This window comes from Acomys russatus, chromosome 16, assembly GCF_903995435.1.
Source record: "Acomys russatus chromosome 16, mAcoRus1.1, whole genome shotgun sequence".
NCBI classification, from domain to species: domain Eukaryota; kingdom Metazoa; phylum Chordata; class Mammalia; order Rodentia; family Muridae; genus Acomys; species Acomys russatus.
Genome location: NC_067152.1, coordinates 28,243,504 through 28,255,889, shown reverse-complemented (window position 1 = coordinate 28,255,889; position 12,386 = coordinate 28,243,504).

Sequence of the window (12,386 nt, the reverse complement as noted above, 5' to 3'; positions counted from 1 at the left end):
ATGCGCTCTCTCTCTCTCTCTCTCTCTCTCTCTCTCTCTCTGTCTCTCTGTCTCTGTCTCTCTCTCCCTGTCTCTGTCTCTGTCTCTCCATCTGTCTCTGTCTGTCTGTCTCCCCCCTCTCTCTCTCTTCTCTCTCTCTGTCTCTCTCTCTCTCTCTCTTGAGGGAGGGATCCAACACCCTCCTCTGCCCCTCCGGCCTCCTTGAGTTCTAGGCATTCATGTGGTGCACATATATACATATGTATATATTTTTATATACATAAAACTTTTTAAAAAGGTAAATAAAATGTGTTCAGGAAATGACACCTAAGGTCCACACCAACACATGTGCACACGAACACACCTGCACATACACACAGAAGAACTTAAAACTGTACTGAAATAGGACTGGTGATAAAAAAAAAAAAAACTGTATTCAAATAGGACTGGTGATATGGCTCAGTGAGTTGAGTAAAAAAACGTTGCCACCAATGGGATGCTGACTACAGCAAACTGTCCTCTGACCTCCACATGTACATATATTATGGCTCATATGCATTTGCATGGGCCCACACACACACAGGCATGCATGTGCATGCATGTATGCACACACAAATGAATAAATAAATGTAATTATTTTCTAATTGTGTAAAGGTGGTACAACTATTCAGTAGGACAATGCCTGACATTAGCCAACAACATTCACTTCTAAAACAGGAAAAAGAAAAAAAAAAATTCTTCAGTGTGAAAGTTGTAATTCCTTAAAAACTCCCACAGTGACTAGTCTGTTGACTCTAGCAGTAAAATGAAGGTTTGCACACACATCAGTTGGGTGCTCTTGGTTTCTTTTGCACATTCCCTCCACCTGTCTCTCTTTCCAGTATTTGATTGTTCAGCGCAGGGTGAACTGGAGCTGGAGCCCACTACTCTTAATGTTCGAAAAACCATCCACTAGTTGGGTATGGTAGCACTTAATTTGTAATCCCAGCACTTGAGAGGCTGGGGCAGGAGGATTAGGAGTTCAAAGGCAGCCTTAGCTACATCAAGTGTTTGAGGCCAGCTGGGCTACTTCAGAACCTGGCTGGGACAGGGAGGAAGGGAGGGAGGGGAGGAGGGAGGGAGGGATCTGAACAACTGAGAACTTGCAAAGGGCACCATTTTAGTAATGACTTTCTCTATCCTTGAGAGAGCATCTGGGACAAGCAAGTATGTGGCTGCCCTTCTGAGAGATGTGGGGAGATGAGAGTGATCAAGGGAAAGAAAAATTCATTTTCAAGTAGAGCTGCTGGAGGGGCTCAGGGCTTCAGAATCCTTGGCTTTTCTGATAGCGCCTCTACTCAAAAAGAAAAGCAGTGTCATGTGTGAATCCTCTCTGCCTGTCCAGACCCCAAAGTACTGCCGTCCTAGTAACCAAGTGTACTAAGCAGGGTTCTCTATAGAAATTGAACCTGTGTGTGTGTGTGTGTGTGTGAGAGAGAGAGAGAGAGAGAGAGAGAGAGAGAGAGAGAGAGAGAAGGAGAGAGAGAGAGAATGGGATTTGTTAGATTGATCGAATAACATAATAGGGGCTGAGTGGTCTAGCAATGGCCTCTGCCTGCTGGAAAGGCTGAGAATCCCATAGCTATCCAGGTCACAAAAGTCCCAGTCTTGCATTGAAGGCACTGAAGGCTCATCTGGTCTATGTAAGACTGAACTGATGCCGGGCAATGGTGGCACACATCTTTAATCCCAGAACTTAGGAGGCAGAGGCAGGTGGCTCTCTGAGTTCAAGGCCAGCCTGGTCTACAGAGTGAATCCAAGGACAGCCAGGGCTGCACAGAGAAGCCCTGTTTCGAATGGGTGGTGGTGGTGGTGGTGGTTCTTAACTGATGTCAATGGAAAACGGTGGTGGCAACAGCAGCAGCAAATAGACACACTCAGCCAGTCAACAGGCCCCACCCCCCCCCCCCCCCCCCCCGCTCCCTGCCCCCTTACATCTAGTCCATCCTTTGAAGGGAGCTGCCCACTCTCAGAAAGGGCCACCTCACCTCAGTCAGTTCTCTTTGGAAACCCGCATCCCAGCAAGTTGCTGGGGAGTCTAACCCATTTAGAGGTACGTGTTCCCCAGCCATGCAGAGGACCAGGTACCAGCCAAGCCCTCCCTCCCACTCTCTAATGAGGTGAGTGTCATTGCAAACTCTTTGGGCCCACCTCACATGTGCCCCCTTCTCACATCCACTTCCCACAAACCCTGAGCCTTTTAATATGTCTATGCACCTTCAAAATGATTCCAAACCCACATGCCCCTCTAATGCCATTGTGCTTTCCATGGCTGGTCTTCATTTCTGCCTTCCCAATGGAGTCTATGCATTTATGGCCACTATCCTAATTTATCATTCTTCTACTGGTGGAGAATGTGTGTTTCTCTGACCATTTTATTCCCAGCTACTATTGTGATTCCTGAAACATGGTACATCAATTTATAGTAATTGAATGGAGGCAGATGAACAGATGAATAAAGGAATAGATGATGGATAGACAGACAGACTGATGGACAAACTGTAATAAGAAGATAGATGGATAGACAGACAGAGGGACAGGCAGATGGATGGATGGATGGATGGATGATGGATGGATGGAAGGATGGATGGATGGACAAATGGACAGGTAAGTGGCTGAGCAGCTGAATGGATAAAGAAACTGTTAAATTAATTGTATTCCCTGGCTTTTTGGCTCCATGTCAAATGGACCACTTAGTGGAAGCGTTGACCCAAAGGTCACCTAGATAATGAGACACAGTCCAGACCTTCCGGGATCACAGATCTGGCAGATCAGGCCCTTGAGGAGGGGATATCACCCTGACTATAGGCCAGGAGAACGCTCTCTTGGCTGTAGTCATGGGCCCAAGATTCTCTGCCAATCTCTTGCTCACCTCCCCAGCTCTGTCTGGAGTTAGGACAAGACTTCCTTTTTTTGCTTTTGACCTATGGTTGGCGAAGAATCAGCTTCCAGGGCCTGACCCCTGCCACCAGCAAGCCTCAGGGGCGTGCCTGATAAGAGGCTTGTCAACCATTTCCACACGTCTGGGAGGGTGATACTTAATAACTTAAAGGTGACATCAGGGGTTGGGAGTCATATCCGATTGAACAGAGAGACATGACCTAACTCGTCTCTCACCATGGCTCTGGCTGCAAAAGCTTGTCTTTATTAATTTCCTAACTGAAGCTGCTGGCTCAGAATTCTAGGCTGTCCCCAGAGCTGGGGCCCATGGCCGGGCTTAACTCCAGCATGACTAGAAAGGCCTGAGAAGAGCGCCCACCATGAAGTCCGGGCTCTTCTTAGCCAGCATGGGTTTCTACCACCCAACAGATGTCATGTTTGGGGGAAATAAACCCACATTTTCTGAAAAATCCCTAGATCACATTGCAGGTTCCCTGGTGGCCACAGGGATGGTTTTCTTTGTGCTCTTAAAGGTGATTTAAACCCAGTTTTCCAGGAACACAAATCCTGCCTAAAGCATCCAGTGCACCTGGCTAGAGAGCTGCAGGCCTGTGTCTGAGCCTGTGGCTGTCAGGGGATTGGGGTGGGGTGGAGTGGGGGTAGGGTAGCAAGCTGGCTTCAGTAATTTTCCTCTTACATTCTGCACTGTAGGCAGAGACACCTGCATTCTCTGTTGCCTTCCTCCTTGGCTTCCATCTTATGTGTGTATGTGTGTGCATGCATGTGCACGCACACACACACACACACACACACACACACACACACACGTGCACACACACACAAAAAACAGCCTCCAGACTGACAGGCTTAGGGACCATCACAGGCTCTGTACAGATGAGCTGCTGTGTGGCCTTCATGAAGTCACCTTCCCTGAGCCTCCGTTTCCCTGTCCCTAGGCCTGCAGGAGTGGCTCTTAGCCATCACACACTGTTTGCAGTGATGCGAGGATGCAGTTTCTCCGTTTCACAAGAGGTTTTTCTGCAGCGATGACTATCTGTCAAGTCCTGGCTACGGTGAGCAGAGGCAGACAGATGAATGGAAACAGAGTCAGCCTGGCAGGGGACAGCAGAGGCACGGCTGTAGAACCTAGCTTAGTACCTAGCTCAGAGAGCACCTTCAGTGGGAGTGCCTCAGATCTCCCAGAAGATTCTCTTTCAGAGGAGAGTTTCACTGGGAATGGAGTCCAAGGCCCTGCTAAGCTCTACCACTAAGCTGCAACCTCTCCCACCAACCAACTGTATTCAGTGGACTGGCTGAGACTCACTGAGATATGGGCAGTATCCATTCTCCTGCTTTTGTGTGTGTGTGTGTGTGTGTGTGTGTGTGTGTGTGTGTGTGTGTGTGTGTGTGTGTTTCAAGACAGGGTTTCTCTGTGTAGCCATGGCTGTCCTAGACTCACTCTGTAGACCAGGCTGGCCTCGAACTCACAGAGATCCACCTGCCTCTGCTTCCCAAGTGCTGGGATTAAAGGCGAGCGCCACCACACCCACTCTCCTGCTCATTTTCTATGTGACTTTACCAAGCCTCCACCCCCGCCGGGTTATTTTCTGTCCATGGAACCAGAACATTCTAATCCCTTGAAGTGCCTTGAGTAACATGATAAATCATTGGGGCAAAACCAAACAAAACACCACTGGTCACTGGGCTGCATGCCTGTAATCCCAGCACTCAGAAGGCAGGGACAAGCAGTTCTCTGTGAATTCAAGACCAGCCTGGCCTCCATTGTAATTTCTAGGTCAGCTGGAGCTACATGGTGAGACCCCGTCTGGAAAGCAAAAACCACCACTGAAGGACAGGTGAGGTGGCCCGGTGGGTACAAGCAGTTGCTGTGCTGACAACCTGAGATTGTTCCATGGAAGCCACGTTGGTGGGAGAGAACTATCCACACAAAGTTGCCCTCTGACCCCCATCTGTGCCCTTCCCCTCTGTGCACAATAATAATAAGTACACAAACAAATAAATATAAAATGCAGATGCGCTGCTGAAAGGAAGGAGGGACGATGAAGAAGATTCTGGTGTCTAGACTTGCTTCCATTGTGTGGGCCCAGACCAGAAGCTCCACCCACTGCCCTACTGTGGACACACACACACACACACACACACACACACACACACACACACGTTCTCTATACCCCTTATGGCTCTCTGACCACTAAACCTCCTCCACCACCACCACCACACACCCGCTTCCAGAGATGTCTTTTAGACCCATGCCCAGAGGAGCCTAGGGAGGGGCAGCTTCTGTAGTGATGTCCCTTGGTAGGACTGAGAGAATAAAGGCCCAGAGTAATGCCTAGGAGCACCCTCCCCAAAAGCTTTGTTAGCTGGCCAGTCACTGTCATCTACTCTCCAGCCCACTCTCCCTTCACTCTGTACTCCATGCACTGGTCTCTAGGACTCCCAGAATGCTCGACTTATAAAAGGTCTCCCCAGGGGCATAGACACAGGCGCGCGCGCGCACACACACTCCCCCCCCTGCCCGAGTGCACATGCGCACTTGTCCCGTCCCATCCCACCCACCCCCACCCCTGCATATGCCCTGCCGCATAGGTGAGTCTCCCTGCAGGTATGAGAAGGGAGTGTGAAGCTCACGTCTCTTCTGGAAGAGCATGAGAACCTGGCCTATTTTAAATTCGTTTTCAAGGCCTTTCAGAGCTCTAGCCAGAGCCTCAGCCTTGAGGTACCTAAGAGGTTTGAGGGAGGATGGGGGTGGAGAATAAGAGGGAGTGGGGGTGGGGTGGGGGAATGGAAGCAAGCTCTTTCAACTCAAGAATTTGTGACCCTTCTAAGGGTTGTGGCACAGGATGCAGTGCCTTTATCCCCCAAATCCCCTCCTTGCGTCCCCCAGCGGATCTCTGCGGAGCAGATGCCCAGGGTGAAGAGGAAGAGACAATGCCCTCCTTTGTGGGGGGATCTGGGCCGGCAGTCAGAGAGGAAATTAGACAGTGCTCTTGACAGCAGCTCCGTCTGGGGTGTCTGTGAAATATGGGCCAGAGGGGCTCCTTCCCGAGGCCACTCATGGGCTGCCGACCACCCCCATCCCGCTCTGGGCAGAAAGGACATTGCTTGTTTGGAGAGAAATGACATATGGCACGCAGCTTCCTTCTCTCCTCTTTTGAGGGGCTAAAGGGAGCACATGGCTGTTCCTGGTAGGTATATGTGTATATGCATGTGTGGACACACATGTGAGTGTGTGTGTGTGTGTGTATGCACACATGGTGCACTATATGGGTGTTTCCTGTGTTTGTATGTTTCTGTTCATTCCAGGGTCAGAGAAAAGCATTCAAAGCCATATTTGGCCCCATGAAGAAAATGTAGACCAAGCCAGTGGGGAGACGGCTTCCTGGTAAGCATAAGGACCTGAGTTCAAATCCTCAGAACCCATGTAAGTCTGGGTATAGTAGCATATGTTGACAATACCAGTGCCTCCTCTATGGAGAGGTCAGGGGCAGAGACAAGAGAATTCCCTGAAAGGCCCTGGGCCAGCTCGATGGGCATACTCATTGACAAACAACAAAGAGGTGCCAGGTATGGTGGCACACGCCTTTAATCCCAACACTCGGGAGGCAGAGGCAGGAGGATCGCTGTGAGTTCGAGGCCAGCCTGGTCTACAAGCGAGTCCAGGACAGCCAAGGCTACACAGAGAGACCCTGTCTCGAAAAACAACAACAACAAAAAACGCAAAGCACACGGGGCCTGGAGAGATGGCTCAGAGGTTAGGAGCACTGCCTGCTCTTCCAAAGGTCCTGAGTTCAATTCCCAGCAATCACATGGTGGCTCATGACCATCTGTAATTAGATCTGGTGCCTTCTTGTGGCAGACAAGCACACATATGGGCAAAATACTGTTTAAATAATAAATAAATCTTTTTTAAAAACCCAGTTAAAAAAACAAAAACAAAACAAGACACACAACAAAGAGACTGTCTCAAAAAAGGACTAAAACCTGAAATTGTCCCCTAACTGCCACATGCGTGCCATAACACAAGCCACAGTACATGTGTACCCCACAGTCATGCATAGACATCATATACATGTGCATATAAATAAGTAAATATAGAGCAAGATGGTTGGTATCCACTTTTAGCATCCTTGTCTTAACATAGGCCTAGCTAAGGACACACAGGAACTGCGGCCCATATAAAATCATTTAGAGAGCTATAGCATGAAAGGATGGGGTGGCAGCCAACCTAGTACCCGGTCCTCCCATTCTGTCTTCTGAGCCATCTATCTCACAAGGTAGGAACTGTTTCCAGGACTGGAGCTAAGCTCCAGTCTCAAGAAAGTTCCTGGGGCAGCTGTGGCCTTCGGTGCCTCCAGTGGCCCCTGAACCATTTATCTTCAAGGAAGGAAGTGGAAGATGGCCTCACACACCCACCTCCTTTGTGGCCGGCAGGGTCTCCACATCTGGGCCACAGCTGGCTGCTGAATTGCCCGTGTAGACCCACTTTCCCCCCAAAGGACCAGAAGAAAGAGAGCTGTCAACAAGCATGTTCCAAAAACACCTCGGTTCTCCCTCAGACTCAACCCTAAAGGGCCAGCCTCAGTGTCCCGCATGGCTGAGCTGGGGCTGAGACCAGAGGCAGCTCCTGCCTTCCAAGAGGGATGATGAAAGACTCTCAAGGTATGGAAATGTAGAGTGGTCCAAGGACTGGCAGCTGGGGGAATCTCCGCTGCTTGTTGCTGACACCAGGGATGCTGTGAGTGCAAAAAGGAAAGTGAGTTCTTGACGTGGTAGCAGCAGGGCTGGGTAGGGGTAAGTGGGGTAAGGGTGTTTCCCTGTTGAGATGGGCTAAGAAGGCAAGATGCTGAGATTGGGAGGGACTCCCCCAGGGTCAAGTCTGTGCCTAACCCGTGTCCCTTCAGCTACTGTGCAGCTCTATGTAAGCCTCTCAGAGAGCCTGAAGGACCCACAAAACTTGAACCGACAGACTAAACAAGATGCTGCTCCCCCACCCCCACCCCACCCCAGTTCCTGAGACTGAATGCTTCCCAGTCACTTGTTCATTCTCCTGCCATGGCTGCCTGCATGGCTGGATCTTTTTGATCGAGCCCTTCTACTCTGCTCTGCCTGCTATGGTTACTGCCAGTTTTTCTTGTCTCCAGGGAGCCAAAATTCTCTCCTAGGAGCAAGTTTCTCCCACGAAGAACCCAGATAGCAGGGTCATTTGTGGGGGGGGGGGGAGAATTATATGTTTAGGATCAAATAGATTCTGTTCAATCCCAGTCCCTCTTCTTCCTACAGTGAAGTGTCCCAAGACATGGCTTTCGTTCCTCATCTGAACTAAGACTCCCCAGGAGTCACAAGGGGCTGGCCTTGTGAGTAGGAGTTGGGGTACAGGGGGGCCTTTGTTTCTCCCCAGCCAGGGCAGAAGTGACAAGTGAGAAATATCTGGGAGTCTAGGAGGAGGCAGGCAAGACCTCACCAGCTCTGGCAACCAAATAGTCCAGGAAACCAGCGAAACTTCAGCCAGGTGGGTCTGGAAGAGATGGACTGACAAATGGATGTCAGGTCTCTACGAGGAGGAAAGAAAATTGCTTCTCAAAAGAGTCAGAGCTGGGGCTCAGCAATTAAGAGCACTGGCTGCTCTGCCAGAGGACAAGACTCGGTTTCCAGCACCCACACAGTGGCTCACAACCATCCATAGCTGTAGTTCCAGCGGATCTGGTGCCCTCTTCTGGCTCTGAGAGTATTGCACGTGCATGGTGCACAGACACATCCACGTGCAACACAACCGTACATGTGAAATAAAAGTAAATAAACTGGGCCGGGCAGGATGGCACACACCTTTAGTCCCAGCACTCAGGAGGCAGAGGCAGGTGGATCGCTGTGAGTTCAAGGCCAGCCTGGTCTACAAAGTGAGTCCAGGACAGCCAAGGCTACACAGAGAAACCCTGTCTGGAAAAAATAAATAAATAAACAAACCTCGATTAAAAAATTTTTTTTTAAAAAGTGGAAGGAACTAGGTAAATCATTTGGATGGTAAAGGTACTAACCACAAAGCCTGGAGACCCCCAAATTTGATCCTCAGATTCCCATGTTCCCAAAATCAGGGTGCGTAGGGGCTGCAGATGTGGCTCCACCGTTAAAAGAATGTTCTGTTCTACTGTCTTGCAGAAGATCCAAGACGATTCCCAGCACCCACACCAGGAGGCTCACAGTCACTCCAAGAGATCTAACACCCACAAAGAGACACACATACACATAATTAAAAATAAGACAAACCTAAGGCTGGAAAGACGGCTCAGCACTAAGAGCATCGGCTGTTCTTCCAAAGGATCCAGGTTAGATTCCCAGCACCCATATGGCGGCTCACAACCATCGGTAACTCCAGTTCCCCGCAATCTGTGGGCATGAGGCATGTATGTAGTACACAGACATTTATATAAGTGAACATCCATATATTTAAAATAAAAATTTAAGCTTAAAGTTCTAAGTTTCCATATCTTTACTACTTCTACATGATAACTGTTTAAAACAAAATAAAATAAATCTGCTTTTAATAAAAAGCCAGATGTGATGGCAAATATCTGTGATTCCAGCACTCCTATGGCAAGATAGGAGGCAGAGACAGGAACACCATTGGGAAGCTTGCAAGCCAGCTAGCCTGGAGCATGGAGCCCAGCAGCCAAAACAGAGTCTGGGTCTCCACAACGCCAAAGGCAACAATTGATTCACCGAAATGTTTCTCTCACTTCACCGCATGTGCTATGGTAGGTGCCCACCCGCGCATGGACACATACAGACACACACACACACACACATACAATTTGTATCTATCTGTATGACGATGGTGATGACGATGATGTTTTTCAAGACAAGGTTACTCTGCGTAGCCCTGGCTGTCCTGCATCTCGCTCTATAGACCAGACTGGTCTCAAACCCACAGATTCACCTGCCTCTGCCTCCCGTGTGCTGGGATTGAAGATGTGTGCCATCACCAGAAGCTGGACTTTTGGCTACTTTGTGGGTTCTTCTTTCTTCCACTTTCAACCCTCTAACACTGGGGGGGGGGTTAGAAGGGGGAGGGGGTGTCAGTATTATTAGACTACTTCCCACTGATTAGGGGCGTCAAGTTCCTTGGGTCAAGTTTGGTGTTTGCCATCAGGATCTAATTCTTCTTTCCGTCTCTTTCCACTTAACAAACCACAACCAACAGTATCCAACCACCAACCAGCCAACAGCTCCTCGGGTCTCGGGGCCCTAGCATTCACACACCCTCTGAAGAGTTCCCAGGATTTCAAACATCACACTCTCACAAAAACTATCTGCAGGGGGCAAAACCATGCCCCTGCTAGAGCAAGAGGCAAATCATAGTCACCTGCTGTGAGGCAGCCCAATATGCCCCCACACCTGGGATTAAAACGAAAACAGGCTCCCACAGCATTTTCTGTGTTTTCTAAAGAAGCCAAAATTACAAAACCCTCACTACAATCACTTCCTGGCTAAGATGGAGAGTGATTGGGGAAAATAACGGACAAGGACCTCTGGCCTCCACATGTACACTCATATGTGTACACACATGCCGGTACACACATACACCAAAGTCCATATCAAGAAAAGCACAATTGCCCCTGACTTCCAAAGGAATCTATGGGGGACGGGGCACCACTATGCAGCATGGAGATGATCTCATCCAGGCTCCTTTGGCTGGTGGGGAAACAGAGAAAAACTGGTTCCTGGTCACACAGGCATTCAAGACAGACTGTCCCCAGTGCTCTGTCCATCTCCACTGTGGCCTCATTTGGGCCAGGAAAGGGCCTAAGTGTAGGAGGGGACCCAGCTTCTGTCAGTTGGAGGACAGAAAGTGGACAAGAGAAAGGGATGGATGACATCGAAGGCCTGAGCCCTGACTCTTGTAACCAGGGCTTTGAGGTCCTTGCGAGCAGTCGGGTTCACCAATAGAAGCAGGCTGGCCAGCGCTGAAGGCCCCTATCTGTCTAGACTGTGCTGGCCCATTCTGCAGAGAAACTAGACTCATGGGGGAGGGGGCTGGGGCAGGCAGGATGGCCTTGGAGGTCCCCGACAGCTCCGGAAGTCTGCACATAGTCTCTGGAAGACGGAGAGGTGTTGTCTGTGCAGAAAAGCCATTGGACATTTCCGTGTGACGGTGACAGAAACCATTCCTTCCTTCATAATCACCCCCTCACTGCCGCACTGGCTCAGGGCAGACAGCCTGCAGAGAACATGGGCTTTATTTTTAAATCCCTCTTGATTTTTTTTTTTTTTATCCCCGTGAATGCCTGAACTCCCAGGCAGAGGAAAGCATTTGAGCCTGTCCTTGAGTGTGCTGCTGGTGATGTGATGTCCCAGACGGGACCTTGGCTGGGCTCAGCCACAGGAACAAACCCCCTGCTGATGTAATTCGGAAGAATAACCTACCAATTTCCCCATCTCCCTTCGCTGGATGCACCTTATCAAATGACAGGAGAAGCCAATGTTTGGTTAAATGGTTCGGAGGTTAATTCTCAACAGATGGGAAGAGAGTTTTCCTTTATTCCCCTCCCTTCCAAGAGATGTGGCCAGCTCTTCTGGCTGGCTGCATGAAGCTGGGAGGATGGGCACGGACCATTCTTCTCATCACATCCTTAGAGAGGATCCATTTCCAACCCAGCCACCAATGGCCCCTTAGGATCTCAGACCGAGTCCATAGTCTCTGTGGGACCACACTAAGGGCAGGGCCAGCCAGGTGCAGGTTGCAGTTCCCTCATGGCTCCAGAATATTCTGTAACCTCCAGCCACCACACGCTCCTGCTTCCTCCAGCCTCTAGCAGCCAGCCACTGTTCTGCATCCTGTGTTGGCTATAGATTTAACTGATTCTGGATTTTTTTTTCATATAAAAGGAATTAGAGAGTTGAGCAAAGAGCCCAGTTGGTTAAATGCTTACCACACAAGCCTAAGGCTCTGAATTCAGCCCCTAGAACCCTGCATTTAAACAACAACAATTAGGTGTGCTTGTAATCTCAGTGTGATGGAGTTGGGGATAGGTGGACATCTGGGGCTTAATGACAGGTAGTCTAGTTCAATTGACAAGTTTCAGGCCAAGTGGGAGACCTCATCTCACGTAAGAAGGTGAAGGCTGGAGAGATGGCTCAGCAATTAAGAGCGTTAGGTGCTCTTGAAGAGGACTCAGGTTCAGTTCCCAGCACCCACGTCAGGTCGAAAAACCAACCAACCAACCAACAACAACAAAAGAAAACCATGTAGTCGTTTATTTATTTATTTTTCAAGACAGGGTTTCTCTGTGTGGCCTTGGCTTTGCTGGACTCACTTTGTAGACCAGGCTGGCCTCGAACTCACAGAGATCCACCTGCCTCTGCCTCTCAAGTGCTGGGATTATAGGTGTGCACCACTGCACCCAGCTACATGAAGTCATTTGTGTCTGGTTCCTTTCACTTAGCTCTCTGTGTGTGTATGAAACAAAGTC